Raw genomic sequence first — 24,622 nt, 5'->3', positions numbered from 1 at the left:
AGCAGGAGCAGAAGTTGTCTCGTTAACCTGTGACGGCGCTGCAGCAAACTTGGCAATGCTAAGAAGCCTTGGGTGTTCACTTGGTTACAGATCTGGATTGAAGACAAGCTTTTCGCACCCAATCTCAGGACATCCAGTTGCTGTTTTCCTAGATGCCTGCCACATGCTAAAGCTTGTACGCAACACACTCTGCGACAAAACATTGCATTTTTACGAATGATGGACGCATGGTGTGCTGGAGCCACATTCAAGAGCTGCGTGTTTTACAGCAAAAAGAAGGCATCCATGCTGGAAATAAATTAAGACAAGCCCACATTAATTGGCACCGACAACCAATGAAAGTCCGCCTTGCGGCTCAGCTAATTAGTACATCAGTTGCAGACGCGTTAAATGAATGTCGTGAACTTTCCGTGCCAGGCTTCACGGAGACTGCTGCAACAGAGCACTTTCTCCAAACCATAAACAATTGTTTTGGTATGCTCAATTCCCAAAACATACGACAGAGATCCTGGAAGAAACCACTTTGCCATCAGCGAAGTAAGGAGGTACATTGAGGAAGCACGGCACTACATATCGACACTGCGAACAAGCAGAAACGGGCCCCTTCTTTTGGGACAGCGTCAGGAAACAGGGTTTCTTGGTTTTCTCGTCTGCCTTAACAGCATTGATCTTCTGTACACTAACCTGGATGGAAAAGAGCACAAAGCTCAAGTACCTGCCTGCATACAAAGTGAGCCAGGACCACCTTGAACTCTTTTTTGGTGCGGATTCGTGCTCATGGAATGGTGCAACAAACAATCCAACTGCATCCCAATTCGAGTCTGCCTTCAAAAAGTTGATAATTCAAATGAAATTGGAAAATAGACAACAGGCATCTGTCTTCCCCTTGACAATATTACAATACTGCACGTAACAAGTGGATCTGCACTCGCCCTGAAGAGGTTATTAATTGGTCGACTCAGCGGAAACAACATGCACAGACGATGATGACATCCCATCAGCAGCCGACCACGACTACCTCCCAGATCCAGCCTGCTGTCAGATTTTGCTGACAGGGTTGTAGGCTACATAGCTGATATGTGGCACGATATCTCCAGAGGTGTTGAAGTGCGAGACCTGTGTTGATGTTCTCACAGTGCCTGCAGCCTGTGTTCCGCAGCATTCCCTAATTAGACAGAAAAAGCATGGGCTGGCTCCTCTACCCATCACAGGATTTAATTCATGTATGTACGGAAAGCGAAAAGGTGTTTCGGTGTACAATGCAAAGGTCAGGCTTATCATCAAAGATGGTGTTGCAAATGATGTTGGACCAATGTGCTCAGCCGTGTCGCCGACACCAATCTGTTTAAAACTATTAGAGAAGACCACATGCTGGAACAAGCACCCCTGACAACCACTACTATCATCTGATAAAGGAGCATAGCACAAAAATATTTAGACATATCGCTTGAACCATGCATCAAAGAAGGCTACTGCTGATATGCCATGCCCAAGAATTAGGGACAAAACGTAAAGCAGGCTTCACCTAAACGGCTCCCATAGAGCCTGTGTATTCTGGAACGAAAAGCGCGTGCTACATATTCTGCTGGCAGCGCTTTGCATTCGTTCTCTAATGGCACCTTGCCTCTGCCAGGACAATACTTTTGAGCAATTTTTTGGGGCATGAATAGTGGCATCTTCAAGGTTCCATTCGGGTTCCAAATTTGAAACCTGTAAAGGAGCCTTCAATCGCCTCACGAACGCGTAGCGGCGAAGCCTACGTTCAAGGCCACGCGCAAACCACAGGCTTGGGAAATGGCTCGCCGCAGAAGAAACTACAGCAGATAAAGAAGACAAACAGAAATAACAATACGAAAAGCAAAGATTTGTGTGTTACTTCACGTGGTAAGGGTATAGAATATAAAAAATTAAAAACTTGACAGCTGTTAGGAGAACTAACATCGTTGAGGTTGTCATAAAGAGCAAACGTGTGTACATTATTGCTGTTACGAAGTCTGTTGGTATCTGCTAAACTGTGAGCAATCAAACAAAACATAAAATAAAGGTGTGGTCGGAGTGAACGCACAACAAAAACAACAATAAATGATGACGATGAGATGGGTGTTTCACCGCGGAGGTGCGCACCCTACCCCACTGCACGTGGAACATTATGTGAAGATGATGAAGGAAGGATGAAAACACAAGAAGAACTAAAATGAACGGCAGAAAATAGACCAACGACAGCTTAAGACGAGACATGTACTACTTTGCATAAGAAAATGTGATATCTGAGGTTCTACGATGTGCTAGGGTTGTCAAACCAAGTTTATCGAGGATAGGTTCATAATTATAGACACCAATGTGTCGGTCATAGAGAATGTACAATGACTCAGAGGGATTCGATGCTGTCATTCGGTCAATCTCTTATCTTTGAAAATTAGTGAAGCTAATTAAGTATACCATTTTAGTTAGCCATCGAACACTGATGCGACCGGCTAGGAAAGATATCCGAGAGGCCAGGTATGTTGGGCGCCCAAACGGCACGTCCGGGGCTCTCATAGTTTCATAAGTTTTTAGTAACATAAGTTTTTAGTAACAACTGTGGAACCTAACAAAGGACAACCTGTATAATCCTCATGTGTTTCCATACTGACACCCGGAAGAATTCGAGCCCCGTTCGAGTAGACCGAATGTACAATCGTATTTATGAAATAGCGCACACACACAAAAAAAAAAAAATTGGACAAGATTGCAAAATTTGAGACATACACAAATAAAAGATTTGACTAAAATTGGAGGGCTAAAGTGTGCCTAACGAACCAACATTGAGTTTGCTTGTAGAAACAAGGTATTCTGAAGCACGGTAGATCTATAAGTTGAGTGAATGTTGGCGTGGATATGTCGCGGTGACGTAGATGGTGTCGTCTAGACGAAAAAAATGCTGAAGGCTCGAAGGCTCGGCAGTGCAGAGAACCTACGGATACGCATGTAAGATGACGGAAGTAGGACAACCATGCACGCACGCGCATGACGCTGAACTATAAAACCGATCTATATATTCCGAAACTCCGAGTGGCTGAACACACCGTTTGTATAGACTGCGGTTTTGTTTCTTCTTTCTCGCTCTCTCCTTTTTCCTTTCTCTTTTCTTTTTTTCTTTGGGGGGGGGGGGAGGGCTTATTAATACCTGAAGACAATTTATGATACAGCTATAGGATAAGAGATAACTGATGTTCTGAGGCTGGAACAACATAGAGGGGACAGATACAAACAAAGCCTCAAATTGCCTAAGAAGCTATAGGATGTCAGGCTTCCTCGCGAACGCAGGAGCCTCTCTAGAAGGAAAGCGCAATGTAAAAGGCGGGTCACGTGTTCCGTTTGTATTATAACACATTACTCTGCTCTCTTCTGATCACAATAATGCTCGTTGCCTGTCAATGTCATCTGCATTTTTTAGATACTGTAGATATGTCATTCACCTCGAAACTGCAAAGAAGTCACGACTTTCTGTTGTTTGAGTTTGATTTGCGAATTTGTGGTGACTTTCTGTTGTCGTCATCTCTCAAAATCTATCTATCGAAATCTATCAAAATAAGCACAATTTCAGACAACGAAAAAAAGGAACATATCGTGCTGCGTTCCTGTCTTTTATTTTCAATACTTAATACAGCTAACGCGGCTTTTCTTTTCGTCAGTGGAGAGGGTGCTAGCAGGTGTGCTGTCTTATCGCGCATTTCTTCTGAAGATTTACTATCTTGATCCAGCCGTCGTACATGCTCGCGCTTTCAGCAGACTGCTTGGGACTGTGTTGTTCGCTATCGCGTCTTTTTTCATTTGTTCATCTTTGTTTCTGTAGGTGTGAAGAAAAGTTTATTGACTGGTTGATAAGCAACTGCGTGCACCAGGTACAAGTCAGTTGTGTAGCATCGATTGCTAGTACGCATGAGTTGAATAAATAAGAATGAAGCACGATGAACATTTGATTTACACATAAGAGTTAGTGACGTCTTCATGTTGGAAAAAACTTCGCATGGCTGCATATGATCACAATGTCCTCCTTTTAACGTCGAAGCCAAAATAATCGGGGGCACTTCAAACCACCTCACTCAAACTGTGACGCAACATTTGCCTCAGCTTGCCGTCGTCTGGATCTTTGGACGTCGTTCCCGATTTCCGTTCTTAGCTCACCTCGCGTCATAGAGTCCACATCTAACATGCGTGACACGCGCTGGTTGAGTTCGACACTTATACGTGGCCTCTTTCCTCTTGGATGCCACCTTCTTCCCAGTACGTGACGTCACGTTTCTGATATCTCCTAGCCTGTAGCGCAGACGAATTTTCTTCTATCCTTTAACATATTTTAGCCCATCCCATGCTGCGTCCCATTAGTTTGTTCGCCGATGATGTAGGTTCTCGAAGACAATTTTTTTTTTCTAGTCCTTGGCTAGAAGGCCATTCTAGTCAGCGCTGCTGCATGTGGCTCATCGCGGCGTGATGCGAAAAAACATGTATATACGGGGTCACGCTCTCCTGTCCGTACCCCTTGCATTTGTTTCCCAGATCTAGAAACATAGTTACGACGTTTAACGTCTCCTGACGCAGATCTTTCCCTGCAGTATCTTGCTCAAATTATTTTACCACTCTGAAAAGATCCCATAACTGTGCTAGTTCATCTCTCGTGTCCGAGGAGAGGACTGGTGTCGCAAGGCGTGGTAGATTCTCAAGAAGTAAATCGTCATTCTTTCCTGTTAATGATGTGTTTAGAAACTTCCGTTTTGCTGTCAGTGAGCAGTCTGACGTTCGCACCAGATCCCTTTATAATGTCTACCAGCTTTCTCACGGACGTGTAATATATTCCTTGCATATTCCCATACAGATTATCGAATACCTTTTAGCAATTATTCGTTCTATGGCGTACAGGCAGTCTGAAGACATATAGGAAAGCCCATCTGTTCGTACTCCCGTCGCAGACTCCCAGAATTCTTAGCCGCAGAGCTATACGGGTACAAAAGCTCTTGCATACAAGAACAATAGCAAGAACGCGCGCAGAGCGAATAAGCTTTGGCAACGTCCTAGCATACTTCCTACTCAAGACAAGACCTCAGTGGTATGAGGTCCAGTAGATATCATGGTGAACAAGGAATGATTTCATTGGATGAAGTATGGAATGGGAAAAAAGTCACTAAAATCAAACAAAACAATAAGTCAGTCGTTACTTTTGTGCACGGGTTTCATTCATAGCTGCTGTAATCGCCCTCGCCTTTCTGTCTGTCATGTGGTTAATGCAGAAGCCGTGATGAAGCGGGCAACTCAACAAGATACAGATAAAATAATATTTCCACGCTTGATGCCCTACGGGTACATCAAGGGCCGTGCAGTAATGGCCGGTCTGCAACCGCTGTAAGAAAAAAAAAAAGACAGAGAGAGAGAGGAGAGAAACTTCAGTAGTCGGGTGGCATCGGCGGAAGCTGATTATCGCTCTTATCGCTCTCAAAGCATGTACGCGGAAGGTGGACGGTTGTTTTGCTGTGACCAGAACTGGGCAGGAATACTCAAAATTTGTATTATAATACAAATACATAATACTTGCTAAAATGGTATTATAATGCTAATACATAATACATTTTATTTTCAAGTATTATAATACATAATACTATTACTTCCCCGTATTACTCAAGTAATACTAGCCTAATACTTTTGTGCCGTGGCAGACAGTTATTAGAAAAACAACCCCAGACATATTTCTGAAGCCACCGGTCCGGTCAACGCATGTTTATTTCAGTTGATTGCACTTAAGAAGAAACATCTTTTCAAATACGCCATCTTCAAACGATCGTGTGTTTGGTCTGAGTAGCAGGTTCACAAACGAAAACAATCGTTCAACCGGCGCGGACGAACATAAATTAGTGTTGAACTTTAACAAAACACTCTTAACTGATGGGTAGTCGTCCAACATGGACAAGTCTACGCGCTTGTCATCGAGGTACTTGAGGACTTCCGACTTCGCACGGCACAGTGCACAGCTCTCAGGGCATTCTCTCGCGGGACGCAGCTGTGTGTGTTTATAATCCCCTTTTTTCTGCCTTACTTTCTGACGCACCGACCCTGGCTCCGTTCTATGATATGACCCCCTAATGGCTCCGGATTGTTCACCCAGAGTGGAGAAGTTTCTCAGAAATTTGAGTCAGCCAGCTCCTGTAATCGTCCCTTTGTTGCACGTTCAAGTGTGATCCTCTGTTGGCAGAACTAGGTTGTGTTCGTAGGACTGGAATGGTACCGAAAGCATACACGTGTAAGACCCATCACCCCAGGCAGGACATGTCATAAGTATTACGAGTTTTGCAGTAATACAATGCAAGTAATACTCGAATTTCTTGTATTATAGTACCTAATACAAATACACTTATCAGATGGATATTATAATACGTAATACAAATACTCTAAAGTATTACAGTAACGGTATTATAATACAATGTATTTGTAATACTGCCCAGCCCTGCTGTGAGACCTACAGACTCATTTATTTATTTCCCCTGGCGGGCATGAGGCAATACAAACGAGAAGTTAGCATTTGGTAGCATAATGAACATAGCAGCATACAACCACCTGAAAAAAAAATGTGCAGATACGTGGAGGTAAATAAACAAGTACATGAAACATTTTGGTCAACTGGAGCAAACAATGACAACACGTACAAAGTGGAAATTGAAAAATGGCGATGCAGCGCAATGGTCATGCCAGCCAGACGCGTGAGCCTTCCTCCTTCATCTCCCCCTCTTCATCCCTTCCCGAGCAAAGTGCCGCCAGTGTAGGCATGCAGATCGCTCCAATTTCCACGTCACCCCTCCGCCCGCAATTGTCGCATAAGCATTTCTTAAATTGTTTGGCATCGGTGATGGAATGCATATGAGCTCTTGGATTAACGATCCTCTTAGGTATTATTATGATAATCAATTTTGTGAAACAAACACTCACAAGTTATTATTCGGCGAGTGGAAAGCAGACGTAGATGTACGGCAACATGAAAAACTCGGTGCGGCACCCCCCATTGTTCTCTATAGAACCCCGCTTCATTGTCCCTGATGTTTTGCACATGAAGATACGAATAGTCGAGCAGCATCTTGAAAACCTGCTCTTGGAAATGCAGGACGTAGACACTGCTAATAGATTGCTCGATCCGAAAGGAAAAGACACGCCCATGAGAAAACTGGTGGACATTATAGAGGAAACTGGCGCGAACGTCAGACTGCTCACTGACAGCAAAACGGAAGTTGCTAAATTCACATCATAAACAGGAAAGGATGTCGATTTACTTCTTGATAATATACCACGCCTTGTGACTCCAGTCCTTTCCTCAGACACCAGAGATGAACTAGTACACTTATGGGATCTTTTCAGACGTGTGGTAAAATAATTTTTGAGCAAGATACTGCAGGGAAAGATCTTCGTCAGGAGACGTTAAACGTCCTAACTATTGCCACGAATCATCTTCGAGAAACATCCAGGGCAGGCACGAAACGGTACATCCCATCCCGGCGCGTGCTGAAGAAGAGGCAAGAAGCTTCCAGATACATCACCTGCTCTCTGGCAAACGCACGAGCTGTTTCTAGACTTTTCGGCGCGACGCTTAAATGCTTGTGCGCTCCAGGCTGCAGCATTCTTGCTTTGGACTCAGTTGTGTTCAGAGAGCTATCACTCTTGTGTTTTTTCTACCATGTAGTTTAATAAACCGTTTGCTGTTTATTCGACGACTCGCCGGCCCATTTCCCTTCGTGACACTATGTTTCTAGATCTGGGAAACAAATGCAAGGGGTACGGATAGCGTGACCGCGTATATACATGGTTTTTCGCCTCACGCCGCGATGAGCCACATGCAGCAGCGCTGACTAGGATGGCCTTCTAGCCAAGGACTAAAAAAGAAAAATTGTCTTATAGAACCTACATCATCGGCGAACAAACAAAAGGGTCGCAGCACGGGATGGGCTAAAACATGTTAAAGGATAGAAGAAAATTCATCTGCAGGCTAGGAGATATCAGAAACGTGACGTCACGTACTCCGAAGAAGGTGGCATCCAAGAGACAAGAGGAAAGAGGCCACGTATAAGTGTCGAACTCAACCAGCGTGTGTCACGCATGTTAGATGTGGACTCTATGACGCGAGGTGAGCTAAGAACGAAAATCGGGAACGACGTCCAAAGATCCAGACGACGGCAAGCTGAGGCAAATGTTGCGTCACAGTTTGAGTGAGGTGGTTTGAAGTGCCCCCGATTATTTTGGCTTCAACGTTAAAAGGAGGACATTGTGATCGCATATGCAGCCATGCGAAGTTTTTCCCAACATGAAGATGTCACTATCTCTTATGTGTAAACAAATGTTCATCGTGCTTCATTCTTCTTTATTCAACTCATACGTACTAGCGATCGATGCTACACAACTGACTTTTACGTGGTGCACGCAGTTGCTTATCAACCAGTCAATAAACTTTTCTTCACACCTACAGAAACAAAGATGATCGAATGAAAAAAGACGCGATAGCGAACAACACAGTCCCAAGCAGGAGGAGGAGGAGGAGGAGGAGGAGTGTCGTTGGGAGGAACCGAGAGGTCTGCCTGCCTGATTAGGCGGCATGTTTCTCGGGAAGGGAAAGGTGGTGGAGAGGAGGAGAGGAAAGGGTGAAGTGGAAGACCGAGCGGAATCCGCTCGGGGGGAGGATAGCTGCGTCCATGGGCCGACTTCAGGGGAACTGTGCCGGCATACGCCTATTACACATCTGAGGGAAACCCAGGAAAAACCCCAGACGGCACAGCCGGCCCGCGGATTCGAACCGCGGACCTCCCAGTCTCCAAGCGCACGCGTTACCGCTGCGCCACCGGAGCTGGTGTCCCAAGCAGTCTGCTGAAAGCGCGAGCATGTACGACTGATCAAGATTGTAAATCTTCAAAAGAACTGCGCTGATAAGACAGCACACCCGCTAGCACCCTCTCCACTGATGAAAAGAAAAGCCAGGAGTACGGCTGTCGAAAAGCACGCGGCATTAGGCTGCAATAGGGATAGATTTGAGCCACTACGGCGTTAGCTGCATTAAGTATGGAAAATAAAAGACAGGAACGCAGAACGATATTTGCTTTTTTTTTTTCGTTGTCTGAAATTGCGCTTATTTTGATAGATTTTGGGAGATGACGACAACAGAAAGTCGCCAGATAATCGCAAATCAAACAAAAACAACAGAAACTCGTGATTTCTTAACTTTTTTTGTAGTTTCGAGGTGAACGACATACCTACAGTATCTAAAAAATGCAGATGACATTGACAGGGCAACGAGCATTATTGTGGTCAAAAGAGAGCAGAGTAAGGTGTTATAATACAAACCGACCACGTGACCGCCTTTTACAATTGCACTTTCCTCGCTAGAGAGGCTCCTGCGTTGGCGAGGAAGCCTGACATCCTATAGATGTATCATAAATTGTCTTCAAGTATTAATAAGCCCCCCCCCCCCCCGCCAAAAAAAATGAAAAAGGAGAGAGCGAGAAAGAAGAAACAAAACCGCAGTCTATACAAACGGTGTGTTCAGCCACTCGGAGTTTCGGAATATATAGATCGGTTTTATAGTTCAGCGTCATGCGCGTGCGTGCATGGTTGTCCTACTTCCCTCACCTTACATGCGTATCCATAGTTTCTCTGCACTGCCGAGCCTTCGAGCCTTCAGCATTTTTTTCGTCTGGACGACACCATCTACGTCACCGCGACATATCCACGCCAACATTCACTCAACTTATAGATCTACCGTGCCTCAGAATACCTTGTTTCTACAAGCAAACTCAATGTTGGTTCGTTAGGCACACTTTAGCCCTCCAATTTTAGTCAAATCTTTTATTTGTGTATGTCTCAAATTTTGCAACATTGTCCAATTTTTTTTTGTGTGTGCGCTATTTCATAAATACGATTGTACATTCGGTCTTCTCGAACGGGGCTCGAATTCTTCCGGGTGTCAGTATGGAAACACATGAGGATATACAGGTTGTCCTTTGTTAGGTTCCACAGTTGTTACTAAAAACTTATGAGAGCCCCGGACGTGCCGTTTGGGCGCCCAACATACCTGGCCTCTCGGATATCTTTCCTAGCCGGTCGCATCAGTGTTCGATGGCTAACTAAAATGGTATACTTAATTAGCTTCACTAATTTTCAAAGATAAGAGATTGACCGAATGACAGCATCGAATCCCTTTGAGTCATTGTACATTCTCTATGACCGACACATTGGTGTCTATAATTATGAACCTATCCTCGATAAACTTGGTTTGACAACCCTAGCACATCGTAGAACCTCAGATATCGCATTTTCTTATGCAAAGTAGTACATGTCTCGTCTTAAGCTGTCGTTGGTCTATTTTCTGCCGTTCATTTTAGTTCTTTCTTGTGTTTTCATCCTTCCTTCATCATCTTCACATAATGTTCCACGTGCAGTGGGGTAGGGTGCGCACCTCCGCGGTGAAACACCCCATCTCATCGTCATCATTTATTGTTGGTTTTGTTGTGCCGTTCACTCCGACCACACCTTTATTTTATGTTTTGTTTGATTGCTCACAGTTTAGTAGATACCAACAGACTTCGTAACAGCAATAATGTACACACGTTTGCTCTTTATGACAACCTCAACGATGTTAGTTCTCCTAACAGCTGTCAAGTTTTTAGTTTTTTATATTCTATACCCTTACCACGTGAAGTAACACACAAATATTTGCTTTTCGTATTGTTATTTCTTGTTTGTCTTCTTTATCTGCTGTAGTTTCTTCTGCGGCGAGCCATTTCCCAAGCCTGTGGTTGCGCGTGGCCTTGAACGTAGGCTTCGCCGCTACGCGTTCGTGCGGCGATTGAAGGCTCCTTTACAGGTTCAAAATTTGGAACCCGAATGGAACCTTGAAGATGCCAGTATTCATGCCCAAAAAATTGCTCAAAAGTTTTGTCCTGCCAGAGGCAAGATGGCATTAGAGAACGAATGCAAAGCGCTGCCAGCAGAATATGTAGCACGCGCTTTTCGTTCCAGAATACACAGGCTCTATGGGAGTCGTTTTAGGTGAAGCCTGCTTTACGTTTTGTCCCTAATTCTTGGGCATGCATAGCCAGCAGTTCCGGCAAATGTACACAAAACTCACGCTGTTTAGAGGACAGTAATCACATACACCTGGAACCAAGAGAGATGTGTAATGCCCAATACTCCCTTTCATATGCTGCCTTTGGCAGAGCTCACTATGTTACCTTTTCTGACATGTATGCGTGTTTCGTTTGAGTGTGCACATACTTCCATTGATATACATGGATACTGACTTGCGCGCCTATTTTTCTGCGTGCGCATGTGTGTAGGCATTCCTCCATGTGTGTAGGGGGTTCACTTCTCCGAATTTCTGTTTTCAACACGGCTTCTTCGCAGCCTGCTTAATAAACCCTACTTTTTGTTACTAGTTTAGGCTGCCAAGGGGGACGTCGGACAAAGTAGGAGACACGACAACAGAACCAGAAGCTGTTTCTGTTGTCGTGTCTCCTACTTTGTCCGACGTCCCCCTTGGCAGCCTAAACTAGTAATGTCACACGAACTACCCCAACTTTGTACTTTGGTTCCTACTTTTTGTGTGGTTTGTCAAGAGTAGAAACAGTGACTACGTGTACGTCGTTTACGTGGGTGCATCCTCTGCGGCAAAGGTGAGTGATACGCATCCCGTGATCCGTTCTTCATGATCCATCCAAGAAAATAACAAGTAGCTTATGTATACGACGATCCAGTCTGCTGAACGTTACGAAATGGGCTATGGCACTCATCCTGCCTTCGGTGTAACTTTCACTTCCTGACATTGTTTATATTTTCGCAAAGCTTCTTCCACGTTATTATTGCCTCTTGGCGTACGCACAAAGTGAGAGAGGAGCGTAGAATATGAAATGATAACTGATAACGCAAAACTATTGCTACGACTGCCAATAATCGCGCCCTTCACGTTTGGCAAGGGCGCTGCCATGTTGTTTACATCACGTGTGCGGTCACATGGGGGCCAAGTGCATCCCAGAGTTCCGCGCGCGGGCTGGCACGCTCGTTTGTATGGGGAAATAGCCGGAGGGGCCCCTCCTCTAGTTTCCTTCCTCCATGGGAGACACTCTCGTGGAGCAGACGACGTTTCCGCAGCACCGCGTGTTTTCCGGGAATATTTGATAGGCTACTTTTTAAAGTTCATTTCGTGTTCATAACAGAAACAATTAATTCTCGAAGCGGTTCATGATTTGAGCCCGACACATTTCAGTGCGTTGAACGTAAATTTGCAGATTTTGCGCGTATATAATATTGGGTATGTGCGGTATATGGGTATATGCGTAATATATATTGGGGGGGGGGGGGTTGGGACCTTTGTCAAGTCCTTCAGGCTTTTTTGTCCCAACTCCCATCCACGAGAGTGGTAAATAAAGGTTATTATTATTATTATTACATTGCAACTTTCGTTGTTGTCTTTCTTTGACTCGGAAAATTTTAATTTTGCTCGCTCTCGGTGTGTTTGTTTTAACTTGAACAGAGATGAAATGACGAGATGATTCTATTTCAGCGCAGACAGATAAGACTTCAGAAGAAGTATGTATAGAAATCCTGTATTTTAATCATCTAAAATGATTTCTGGCTGTATGAGAGCCGGGGGATACACAAGCTATAAATCGTGTGGCTCGATCATTTTCGGCGAGGAAATATGCCTAGATATTCTTTTTTTATGTGGTGCAGTGCCATGCACAAGGTTTAACGTATCGTAGAGAGCAATTTTTACACACTTTGGGAAGAGATAATGGGAAAACTCGTTGTGAGAGATCACAACCATACCAGCAGTCACAATGATTGGTGCCCTCCTGAATGCACTGTGAACGAATACTCTGTGATTACAGAGGAAACGATATGTTCCTTTGTTGATTCCAACAGGATTCAAGCGGGGTTAATAAAACACGATAGCATTTCCTGTAGGTGGCCTGTTAGCGCTTTCCAACTGTTTCGCTGACAAGATTCAGATATCAAATTCAATGACTACACTGTCATCGCGTTGAGATAGCCTCGGCATATGAGTCAGATCAGCTGCAGGACATTTTACTGAACAATCTATATAAAATGGTTGAACGGAGTTTTATTTGGGAGGTCAGAAGGGAATTTTGGGATTGCTCAAAAACCACATTTATGAGAACAACACGGTGGCATCTGTTAAGAAAAAAAAAATAGTAAGGAAAGAGATAAGCAGGGTGAAGGAGAGAAAATCTCTTGTGTTAGCCTTTCTCTTCAATCAAATTCAGGATGAAGACAAGGAAACTATATATTTGTAGTACTATACACGGCCATGAATGGGCTCTAGAGTCTGTAGTATGGGTGCGTCCCAAAACCTACTCGAGTCAACTCGGGAGTAGCTCTCTACCCGAAGCGCCGTTCCAAAACCGGGTCGAGTAACTCGATGACGTCACTACCTGCGTTCCAAAACAAGATGGAGTAACCAGAGAGTCAACTCGATTCAACTCTCCTCGGAAGGCCGGTCAGGGAAGGTTCGCTCGAGTAATGACGTCATGCTTTTGTCGTCTGCTCTTTCCCGCGAAAGCGCGGTATCGAAACCAGCTGAGCGTTTGGTTGTAGAAAAGCCTCTACTTCCACGACGGGTTATCAATACACAACTGGACACCGAAATGGTAACACTCTTCGGATGCGGATTGCGCGACATGGCTTCTGAGGACCAGGCGAACGCCCAAAGACATATGAGTGGACAAAGTGGACAAAGTGTGCTGGTGCGCCTTTCTATTTTGTCTTCATATACGTCGCGTTTCCATTATCTATTTAGCATATGTTCACTAACAGCTGCCCTGCAATGTTTATGTGTTTCACTGCCTTGTAGCCATGTGGTCCTTGTAAAGGCACAGCTCTATGAAACGCTCAAAACTATATTAGGAGCAAGGGCTGTTACTGACCAGCATTATTATTATTATTACTTTTGTGTGCGTGTGTTCGAAATGGGATTTTAAATAGAATATTACTTTTCTTCCTTCGTCTTCGCAGTTGTCAGGTGGTTTGTCGGTACGGTCGTGTGAATAGGTTTCAGATAAAATATGTACCATAGGCGCAGGCTAGCTGTTGGTTAAATGCCTGAGTGGAACTTTGATAAATTCTGAGCTGTGGAAGGAAGGGACAACACGACATTACTCTGTCACGAATTTCCCGTCTTTTCGCAGAATCCCAGACTTCTTTCAAGGTGAATGAAACAGGAGGCCTTTGCGCGCTTCGCGATACGTGTACTATCAGAATCGCTTCATCGCGCTCTGATTACATGTTTTGTTTCAGCAGTTCAGCTCACATTCCACTCCGACGCCGCGGACACTTCCGTGACCCTAATCACGCCCGCACCACTACCTCAGTTCCAGGATTCCAACCAGCAGCTTCCACCTTTTGTATTGTTCATCTTCTGTCGTCATGATGTTAACATTTCTCTTTCTTTATCTCTTTTGACTACCAAATGCAACGGGATGTATCCACTTCATGCATTTGGGGTAGCTTATGGTACGCAAGGTCTTCCATCGCACAAAAGATTAACAAATAAATGACGACAATGTCAGCTGCTTTTCCCTTTCATTCTCCGATAGAGGGGCTTGAGAATTATTCTGCAGTATCTGGAAAAAATACTACCAGACAAGCAATCTCTGTAAAATAAATCTGTCGCGCGCGAGATGACAGCGGTGATAACATGTCCTCCATCTTAACTCGGTCGGAGTCCCGCATGCGTTCCCCAAGCTACTCGACCGCGGGCGCGTACTCTGTGGTCACATGGTACAACTCGGTCATGTGACCTACTCGACTCGAGGATTTGTTTTGGAACGCACCCTTTATGGTCCGCAGAAGCTTTGGACGCATTGCAGAAAGAAACAAAGAAAAATGAATAGATAAAAAGAGAAAAACATCACCCCTCCCTCTGCCTGCTTCCGGTGCACAAAAACTAATATGTATGAGCGGGATTTGTTTACTAAGCCGACCTGGCATTACATCTTTCCCCCAAGTTGTTCTCTAAGACAAGAATGATATATATTTGGAAATTTTACGGTTCTTAGTGTTTGATGCTACACATGTCGCACAGTGAAGGACTTGAAGGAGCTCAACAAACCACGCTCATCGCAGTACACCTCCAATACGACTATTAGCGAATGTTTTCTGTTTATTCCCGTAGACGAAGCCATCTCTGTTTTCTAGACAAAGAAAACATACTTTCGTTCAGTCCTCGTCAAGTTAAGGCTCCCCTTCCGTGAAAAACATATAGCCATCACGAAATGCTGCATGCTCGAATCAGGCGAAGTTTCCTTTATATGTGTAGATCATTCTTACATACGAACAGAGTGCAAAGGATGCAATAAACTTCAAAGATATTTAAAAAAGAACCTCTGCTTACGCACTCAAAACGCAAGTACAAAGAAAGCAAGAGTGTACACTCCTAAACATCCATAGAAACACTAGACAAGCCATACACGCAAACACCGGCGGACACGAAGGTCTCCCCCGAACGATCGCCGCGCCACCACGCGCCGCTCGGCCGCCGAAATGAAGTTCTCGCGCGAGTTTCCTGATCAGAAAGTGTATTGAGTGACCGTGGTCGTGGTTTATGGACTTGTGCATGAAGCGTGTGCAGTCAAGGGAAGAACGTGACCTCAAACTATCAACCACCTTTGTGGGCGCTCAGAGATGCGGACTTCGTGGTGGGTGGAAACTCTGGACGGTAACAACAACTTTATTTTCGACTCTGGACGGTGTTGGCGATATAGGCTACCAATAATGCAACCTACGAACTGCCCACGTACCAGTATACGCAGCGACGATTCTATCCCCAATGGACTCGAGGTCGGTTAAGGACGTCAGTTCAGTTCGCATGCACGGTCACACGTATCAAGGGGAGGCAAGATATCGTGCCAACAGCATAGGTGAATGAATGCAGCCTGCCGAACGAGGGCCGGAGTACTGCCCTGGATCGATAGGATGGATTGTTGCAGTGCAAATATTACATTTATTATGGTACTGATGGTGCGAAGCAGGTCGACATTGAGGAACAATGTAGTGGGACGGTTACTGGCGTAGTATGGTTCTACGGGTACATCTAGGCAGTGGCATCACTAGGGGGGTGCTGTCCGCACTGGGTGACGCGCCGCACCAGTACTGCCGCTTCCTCCTGGGATGATGACTCAAAAAACAACATGAGGAACCCTCTGCGAACACGTCACTTCTTTTTTTCTTTTCTGAACGTGGCGTTATGTGGTTATTTATCGTGTATCACCTGGTACGGAAGGGGATCCGTACACTGAAATAAAAATTTCCGTTACTTCACTGTACAAATGACTGCTAACTCTGTTGCCTGCATATGTGCCTTATCCTACATGTTGCACAAAATCCGTTTTGTGTGCACGTGGTACAGTTACGAACTGGGCTTTCGAAGTTTAATAGCCCTTTAATGTAATTAGCTCTTTTCGTTCGCGGGAGCATTGCAGTGGCACTTCAAAGTTTTTTTGCAATGACTACTTTAGGATACATATGCCGGCAATATAGCTAGCTGTCACATTTGGGTAAAATTACGGATTTCTATACAGCGAAATGGGGGGGGGGGGGGGTTCACAAAAATCTCCCGCAGCGAGCGACGTATTTCATAGTGAAGTCCTAGCAGGTACAGTTTGAGCGATAGTGCCGGTAATAGCTGAGACGCGACTTAGGGTCGATTCATACGACGCAACTTTAGCGGCGCGCACCTCGGTTGCGCCGTACAACGCCGCGCGCGCCTCGGTTGCGCCGTTGCGCACGTTGAGCAACCCAATTCTTGGAGTTGCGGCACGGATCGCCCCATGAGCGATTCTTCTGGCAAATCTTCAGGCGCAACCTTTCCATTACCTTGGCTCCTCGAAAACATCCACTGGTGGCGTTACTTCCGAGACGTAAATTCCCCAGCCCCGCCTACACGGGTTACAAAGGCTGCTAGCAGCATTAAATCTTTTCCGGCTGTTCATGTAAAATTTCATTTGCAAACTGTCATTGCAAACTGTCAACCGTATTTTCAGTTCTCGCTCTCGCGCGATTGGACGAAGGTGATGATGATGAAAATTTCTCGCGCTATCTCACAAGTTTGTCCCAGTGATTTATCCATAACCCCACGACAATGTATGGCAATACCCCTTAACTGTTTTGCCTGTACACCCCATACAGGGGGGACCATGTTATTTCAGCTTGAGAAACATATCGGTAATGATACGTAAAGCTCTTATGACGTAGCTGTAATAATGACCATTCCCCAATTTTACTGCAACACGCGCCCGTGCTTGCGATGATGCGGAGAGTTGCTAACCGTGCGAAACGAGCCTACCCTTGCTGGAATGGAACGAGTTGCTGGAATGAAGTTAAAGTAAAAGTTGCATCTTGTGAATCGACAATAGCGCGCCAGCTGACTGATTTGATTAGCTTTCACACGCTGTGCGTCTTTAGCTAAATCTGCAACAACACCAACAGCACAAAAAGGGATGGCGGGTAAAGCAGTGATGGTTTCCTGAAGTGAAAGTAGCTGTCATAACTCCATGACCGGTGAAGATGAAGGAGGATGTGTGGCCTTTCCAGGATATCAGACGTAGCTGTATCAGGAAATGGAACCACGGACAGAAAGTAATACAGACGAGACAACGCGACGGGACAGGTGGGAGCGTCGTCCCGACTGTGTACCTTTCTGTCCATGTTTCAACCCGCTCATTCAACTATGACTCAATTCTAACAACTACCCCAACTTCGTGCCTCGCTTCAAAGATAGATACGCAAAACGTTTCTTTCCGAAAATGCTGTCTTGAATACCGACGGTTTGGGCTTCTGGAAGAAGGTGAGTAGCTCTAGGGCGCGACCTTGTTGCTGCATGAAAATAGCCCTCTGCGACGCTGTTCACGTTCCATTAGGAAAGGGTAAGCGTCAAGTAGGGGTTGCGTGAGTAGGGCGTCGGCAGGCAACGCTTCCCTAGCTGCTAGAAAAAGCCAACGCTCCTCGCACCATGAATGTTGACAATCTGCCACTTCGTCTTCAGACAGAATGGCGTAAATGCAGGCTAGCTGGTGGATAAATTCCATGATAAGGCAAGCCTGAGCGATGGGCAAGACACGTAAACAAACACAACCACGAAGGCTCAAACCAGCAAAACGTTTAATCGATAAACACGAACTTCATGAACATGTAGACGGTGCGAGGGAAGACAGAGAGAGGGGAATAGGGAATTGAGGACAAAATGAGTTGAAGGAGTTCAAAGGAGGCGCTTGAAGGCCGGGTGGATACATACAGACGGCACACTAAAATGGTTAAAAAGCAAGCGAGCTGGTGGCTAAGATCCATGACGAAAACCCGAGACTGGGAAAAAGACGAAAACAGACGACACAACACAAAGTCTCAACAATGGCACACTAATACAATTGCCCACACTCTGTATGGCCAACGCTTCTCTTAAGACTTTTTGGCCTGTCTGGTTCCCACGCCAGCACCGCCGTCTGGGACCATAGAGGTTGACAATTATTACAGATTCTTAGGTGATCCGACAAATTTGAATCAGGATTGTTTTTATGATGGCCCAACCTTTGGTTTACGCATTGAGATGTTTGACCTATGTATACAAAGCCACAGGCTAACGGGATTCTATATACTCTTCTATTTCTCTTCAAAATTTTTATTGAAGGATCATAAACCCAATCTACCCCTTAGAATTGTACTAAATGAAAATAGCACATGGCAGAAGTTGGTTTCAACCTTCATCCAGAAATCATGGTCAGTTTTAGATGTACCCAACTCCTTATCTCTGAGGAACTCTCAAGATTTTCTCAAAATGCTTTTGCCGTTTCATGGTTCTGAAATGTTTGCTATGTCATTGGATGTCAAAGATCTGTACTATTCGCTTAGGAAACCTTTGCTGTTGAAACGGGTTTCGGATCTTTTGAACGCAAATCTGGTACGTTTCCAGTCTCACGCTGACATTGCAATAAGTGATTTTTTGGAATTGCTGAATTTGTATTTGGATTCAAATGTAACTTGCATAGATGGCGTTTTATACACCCAAAAGGATGGTGTTTTCATAGGTTCGTCTGTTGCACCGTTCTTATCTGAAATCTATTTAGGTTGCCTCGACTCTCATTTAAGTGCCTTTGTAAATTCATGTTTGCCTGACACTGTTTTGGTGGCTAGATACGTCGACGATCTGATATTTATGTCTCGTTCCCGCTCCTGCTTGGTAGAACTACAACGTGTGGCTCGTGAATCGGCCCCGGAGTTAACTTTTACGGAAGAGCATCCTACCGACGGGAAGTTGAAGTTTCTAGATTTGACCTTACACTTCAAAGGTGGATTATGCTGGGAATATGGTGCATCAAGTGAAAAACCCCTTCTGCCAAGAAGGAGTTGCCATTCTAAGTTGGTGAAAAATAGTTTGATAAATTCCTTGTTAACCAGTGCATTGACCAAATCTTGCTCGCATTCTGTGTTCAGTGCTCTCAAGCGACAGACCGCCAAATTACAAAGAGCAGGATATGAGTTTAAGCTAATACAGCACAATCTACTTGCTCAGTTTCAAGCTCGACCGAAACGCTTAATGGAAGAAAATGAGAAAAACAAGAAAATTGCAGTAGTTCCGTACTACCACAAGATTTCACACAATTTGAAGGCTATGTCGAATGAGATGGGTGTCCGTCTCCTCTTTAGGAACAACTTCAGGTTAGATCGTCTAACGCCTTTTTCAAAACCAGAGTCTGCATGTAATGTTGAACACAGAACCATTAAGTTTGTTCCTAGTGCAAAAAATGTTGTATATAGAATCCCGTTAGCTTGTGGCTTTGTATACATAGGTCAAACATCTCAATGCGTAAACCAAAGGTTGGGCCAGCATAAAAACAATCCTGATTCAAATTTGTCGGATCACCTAAGAATCTGTAATAATTGTCAACCTCTATGGTCCCAGACGGCGGTGCTGGCGTGGGAACCAGACAGGCGAAAAAGTCTTAAGAGAAGCGTTGGCCATACAGAGTGTGGGCAATTGTATTAGTGTGCCGTCTGTATGTATCCACCCGGCCTTCAAGCGCCTCCTTTGACTTCCCTCAACTCATTTTGTCCTCATTTCCCTATTCCCCCCTCTCTCTGTCTTCCCTCGCACCGTCTACATGTTCATGAAGTTAGTGTTTATCGATTAAACGTTTTGCTGGTTTGAGCCTTCGTGTTTGTGTTTGTTTACGTGTCTTGCCCATCGCTCAGGCTTGCCTTATCATGGAATTCGTCTTCAGACAACTCTTCCACCCGGAGGATACTTTTTGTGGAGGCTGTCATGTGACGACTGTTGAAATTGATGAGATACGGATATTTGTCACAGTTCCAAAGAGCGAGGTGGGAGGAGGATCTATTTATTTTGACAGGAAGTCAGCCAGAGAGGACGGCTTGCTATTCCATGGTAAACAATTCGTTGGTGCTGGGTAGTCAAATTCCTGCGGTAGTGAGAGTCTGGCTATGTGAGGTGAGAAGTCCTTCGCCGTCCCATTCACGATGTCACAGGCTGCTGAGGAGACCGGTGTCCCGCAGGCAGTGGAGAAGCCCTGCAGTTACACTACCGCTGCGTGCGCCAAGTAATGTTGCAAGAGAGATGTTGGAGTATCCAAAGCTGGTCAGGCGAGACTTGAGCATGTCGCGGATTGTCTTGAAACGGCGGAAGTCGAAAAGAAGGTGTCGATTGTCGAAAATTGTTTTGTTTTCGATGAACAAATCCAACGTAAGGTTTCACGCGAGAAGAATTCCACAGTCAAAATGCTAAGGCCAAATATCTGGGGATTGTGAATGATGCTAAGCTGTTGTAGCCACGCGAGCGCCGCGCGCTTATATTTCCGATGTTCCTGAGGCGTTGCGCGCTGGACACTAATCGGTAGATCATCGGTATACACCAAAATAATTTTAGATTCTCGCACCTTGCCGCTGTTTACGGCATGCAGATCGCGCTTCAAATACCACATCAAGACTGGCACATCAGAAGGAACACAGTGATTACATGCTTGAACGGCGTTGCAGAGAGCAACTGACAGCATCAACAATCGTTTCCTTTTTTTTTAAATTCCGTGTTAGCGCCGCGAATCAACTGTGGCTATGAGCGACGTACAGACGTGGACAGATGGAGAGAGGACAGCAGGAAGGAGTGGGGGACAGGGGAGTTACTATGCGTCCTGGGCCGACAGCATCAAGAATCTGTAGAATTCGCGCGGGGTACTGGTTGCCGCCTTGTGATCATACCTATAGGCGAGGGACATTTCAAGGTAGGCTTTTCTACGACCCAGTTGTGTGAACAGTTGGCACGCAGCTTGCAACAAGGCTGTGGGCGTATTGAAACGAGTATGGGTCTGTCATGGTTATGTCAACGTGCGGTGAGCTACGTCACGGCTCCGGCCGCCACCAACAGACAAAATGGTGTGCTGAAGACCAATCGCTCGTTGCAAGAATGCTATGTTGAGCACCGAAATGTGCTCAAATACGTTACGAGAAATGAGATTGCCAATACGCCGCGTGGCTCACGGCTCTAGTCCAGTCACACACTCCAACTTGCCTGTGAAACAAATGAAGCATGAAAGGGATCGCGGCTGTTCAAGGAGGGTGCCCGTCATGGCAAATGTACGGGACTCTTGGGCGCCTTGCAGACGGAAGGACGTGATAGCGTTGAACGAGCTTTGAATAAATCACCCGCAGCAGTCAAGACGGCCAAGATATCAGCGCCAAGCGGGAAGTATAGAGTAGCGCCCCGGAGGAATGTGGGAGGCATTAGCGATGAGGTTGAACTGTCTGAAGGTATTGATGCGCTCGGTAGCCTTTGTACAGCGTAGCATCGATCACGAAATGCGTGCTGTAACTAGTGTTGGGATCCGGAATATCCCGAATCCCAAGATTCCGGTAGCCTTTTCACGTCCCGAAATCCCAGAATTTTTGAAAAATTCCGGGATTTCGGGATTCGTTGTGAATACTACAAACCTAGTGCTGGAGCACTCGGGACACGGTACGTAAGTAACAATTTCGAGTTATTCAATTTCTAGCACGCATATTGAATGACAGTTCTTCGTCTTTAGGTGCCTCGTAAGCAGTCTAGGAGCGAACGTACCTGATTTCATTTTTTCCGAGTTCCGATGCATACTTTCATTGTGGATACCTGTGACACACCTGTGATACCTGTGCCGGAGCTAAGTGCGTTCCGTTCATCGTTTGAGTGCTATCGGCGGCGGCGTACCGTCGTTATAGGGCTCGAACGTAAACAATGACATAAAGAAGGAAGAAAATACAGGTGGTCTTCGGAAACGAGCCTTCTCGTCAATATTAAGCGTCCGGGGGTATTCACTTACTCTTGCTTGGCAAATTTTGATACTTCACTGATTCAGTTTTGGACGTCGAATCTTCGTTTCGTAATCGATGACATCATGAAATAAATTGGTGGGCATTATGCGTTACAACTGCGAATAAAAACGAACCTTTCAATTTGGGGAGAGCATCAATAAAAAGTGTCGCATATTAAAAATGAACGTTTTGATGAACACGCAGTGACGGAATGCCGAGGAGACCCACACAGGAACCATCAGAGTTACTTTGTGCCATTTCGATTTCAAATCAATCCTGGAATCTCGTCCCGGAATGCCGGGATTAGCCGGGAAAGATCCCCAAATCCTGGAACTGTATAAGTGGCACGAGATTCCCAACCGTAGCAGCAAAGTGAATGGAATCCCGTCAGCCCAATTGCTTCCGGTTAATTTGTTCACAGAATCATCATCAGAAGGTGATGAGTTCTGTGGTGCACGTACCGAATTCATGTAAACTGTATTCAAAACAGAACACCAAACACTGCGAACAGAACACCTGAATCGTGACAGCGTTATTTCGAACTCCATATGCCAATCCAGTTCCGAAGATGGCTGAACCTCATTGCTACACCGTATGGTAACGTTCATAGCACTATGTATCTCTGAAATGACGGTGACCTAAGATTCCTAGCCTAGTTCCATATACGAGTGCCGATGAGGATGGCATAGATGCGGGGAGTTGGCGGATCAGATCTATGGAGAGCACAGCCTCAGCTTGGGCAGCAAACAGATAAGGACGACGGCTCAAGCTTGAGCTTTTGTTTGTGCCGTCCTTACTTGTTGAATACCAAGTCTCAGGCTCTGTTCTCCACGAGTGCCGGTGTTCTGGTGAACAAGTGCATCACAATAAGGTAAGAAAAGGGTACTTGCTCTTCATTTGCTGAAGAAATGAAAATGGCAATGTTAGGTCATGTATTCGTTCTAATGGCGTATACTACGAGTTTTCTTGGAGAATACAGAACGCCTCTACTTTGGTAACAGTGGACTAGAGCACTAACAGCGCAAAAACAAAGACACATAAAAAGGCCGAGGCACACATGTAGCGCATGTCGAAGGTCTCGTGCTCTGTCTGTTGTTAGTGCCTGAAGTATTCAATGGAACACGACACGCTCAGTGCGACGTTTTTAGGTAGATGTATTGATAGAACCACACCTTAGGAGTGGTGCCAAAAACTACACACCCATCAACGGTCACCTGAGGATGACGTGCAGGTCGGTGCACGCGTATCATACATGCTGCCTCAATAAACAATCTCAACGGGGTTGTTGCTCGGTGCTTGTTGCATGAAACGTTATATAAACATTGAGCCAAAGCTTTGTGCTCGTCTCTTTTTTAGTCTCAGTGCTTCAAGTTAATCTCTCTTTTCGTTTTGTCTCTGTGACAGGCTATAACAAGCTCCATTGACTGAAAGTCTGAGAAAACAGACTCCAAATCCAGGTTCAAGTTCTGTCAGCAGCCGTTTTCTCTCGGTTTTCCTTAGGCCTTCTAATGCAAATTTATGCGCGACTCGCTGTACAGTTGGGCCAAGTTAAACGATGCCTCCCACGAGTAACGCAGTAACATCTGCAGGCAAACTGCTTGCATGACATTAAACGACGGGTAAACGTATCAATAAACGGCAGAGTCAATCAACTATCACGTTGCCCCACATGCCTGCGAGGTCTGATTTTGTGCGTGTAGGATCCTTCGCTATGTACTCTTGGCATCCGCTGCCAATTGGGGCACTACGGCTTGTCACGCTGTCAGCGGATAAGCCTGGCGTTAAATGCTGCGTTGCCCTAGTAAGAGGTGTATCAAATGCAAGCGTAACAAGTAGTAGGGACCATTGTGACTTACTCTTTTTAACGTCTTCCGGATTTTCGGGTGCTTCTTCCTCTGAAATACATAAAAGTAAGATACACCTTGAAGGAACCACAGGAAATGGACGCGTCCAAGAATAAGGAAACTCACCCATGAAAGATGTTCAGTGTTCAAGGACAATCAGTTCAAGTTATGATCAGTACCAGAACGTGAGCTCGAGCAACCTTGTCGTCGTCTTTCAGAGCGACAGCATGTATCAGGGAAGGCATATCAAAGTGGACATATTATGCAAAGTCTAGGAGCAGCTGGTGCAAGATCTTCGTGATCTTCCTTAACCCATAAGCAGTGTTGCACGCAAGTAGTGGGGAAAGCCACCTCATCCTAAAGGTGGATACAGAAGCATAGGCGCCGACTGCAGGGGGGGGGGGGGTCCT

At 45.3% G+C, this 24,622-nt stretch overlaps 1 long non-coding RNA gene across 1 annotated transcript; it reads right to left on the bottom strand.

Moving 5' to 3' along the window:
- Window positions 1–23,258: 23,258 nt before the first annotated feature.
- On the bottom strand, window positions 23,259–24,422 carry LOC135390165 (uncharacterized). The gene is made up of 3 exons (XR_010421744.1): window positions 24,339–24,422; window positions 24,225–24,263; window positions 23,259–23,268 (listed from the first exon to the last, which is right to left on the bottom strand). It is a non-coding gene; the product is annotated as an uncharacterized LOC135390165 (long non-coding RNA).
- Window positions 24,423–24,622: the final 200 nt, after the last annotated feature.

This window comes from Ornithodoros turicata, chromosome 3 (genome assembly GCF_037126465.1).
Source record: "Ornithodoros turicata isolate Travis chromosome 3, ASM3712646v1, whole genome shotgun sequence".
Lineage (NCBI taxonomy): Eukaryota > Metazoa > Arthropoda > Arachnida > Ixodida > Argasidae > Ornithodoros > Ornithodoros turicata.
Note: the sequence above shows the minus strand (reverse complement) of the source record. Positions and strands in the feature narration are given on the sequence as shown.